This window comes from Propithecus coquereli, unplaced genomic scaffold (assembly GCF_000956105.1).
Source record: "Propithecus coquereli isolate 6110/MARCELLA unplaced genomic scaffold, Pcoq_1.0 Scaffold522, whole genome shotgun sequence".
In the NCBI taxonomy this organism is placed as follows: Eukaryota; Metazoa; Chordata; class Mammalia; order Primates; family Indriidae; genus Propithecus; species Propithecus coquereli.
In genome coordinates this window covers 49,050-50,370 of record NW_012151086.1, presented here as the reverse complement: position 1 = coordinate 50,370, position 1,321 = coordinate 49,050, and positions in this window count along the sequence as shown.

Sequence of the window (1,321 nt, the reverse complement as noted above, 5' to 3'; positions counted from 1 at the left end):
TAATTTTCTCTCCATTTAGTAATTTTTCTAAGTTGTGTATATACAATGCCTTAATTTTACTGCCCCTATTCTGATTACTGTCTTTTATCAATAAATTAAAACAAATTCCTAAGTTTCAGCTCTATTGACCTAAACATGTAGGGAATGCTTCACATCATCCTTTCTATTTTCCCAGGAAGGCATGTGATTCAATTTGTAATACAATTGCAAATTAAGTAGAATTCTCTCTCTTAGATTTACATATTAAGGAATATATGTTAGTTTTACACTCAAGGTTATAGCTTTCAAATATGTCATAAGGGATAGTCTTTTCTCTTACCTTTGGAAATGAACTACTCACTCAGTTGAGGTACTCTATAAATATTATTCATTTGAGTTCTTATGCCAGGTCCTTGAGCTCTTCTTGAATTCCACAGGGATGCCCCAAGAAGAAAACACATGAATTCCCTTCTGGGACAGAAAAGTATCAAGACAATTTTTTTATTCTGCAGCAAACAAGCAAATGATCTGGAACCAATGATTAACATGACACAAATCATTACATGAGTATGCATTGACCCCTGGTATAAAATAATCCCTAAATGAGAACAAACATATGCACAGGACTGGAAAAGAAATCTAATGATACAGGACATAGTTTTAGCTCTGATTCTAATCATCCATGTGCAATTTGGTTGATAAAGTGTCTGAAATCCAGTTTACTCTTCTTGGAAATATAACCTGAGAATTATCTGGACATCTTGTAAACTTGTACATAACGAGATAATATGAAAGCATAACCAATGACAGAAAGTATAAGGATTTAATAAAGGTTACTATGTAAATTTAAATTTTTAAAGTGCTCTAGTTCTTAAGCATTTAATAAAGGTTACCATGTAAATTTAAATTTTTAAAGTGCTCTAGTTCTAAGTGATATGAGAGATAGATTTAAACTCATTGGAAGTTTAATGGAGGAGATAAGATACGAATGCACATAACTCTACCTTAAACTCATGAATATGGAGTAGTAACAGGAGTGTTAGGGCAATATACGGGTAACTGTAATATTCTATGTAATTGAACATTAGACTGTAAGAGATCTGGCAGAGTTAAAGACTAACCCTTTCGTGTTCTATGAGGGAATCCAAAGGACAGCAACAAAAAATCTGCTAATCTGTAGACTTGTACCTGGCTACATACATAGAGAATTCTTCCAAATATTGTGAAAAATATGTGTAAGGTCCAAAAAATAAATAACAAGGCACAGACTGAGAGAAAATATTTGCAAAAGATACATCTGATAAAGGACTGTTATCCAAAATTTACAAAGAACTGTTTAAAA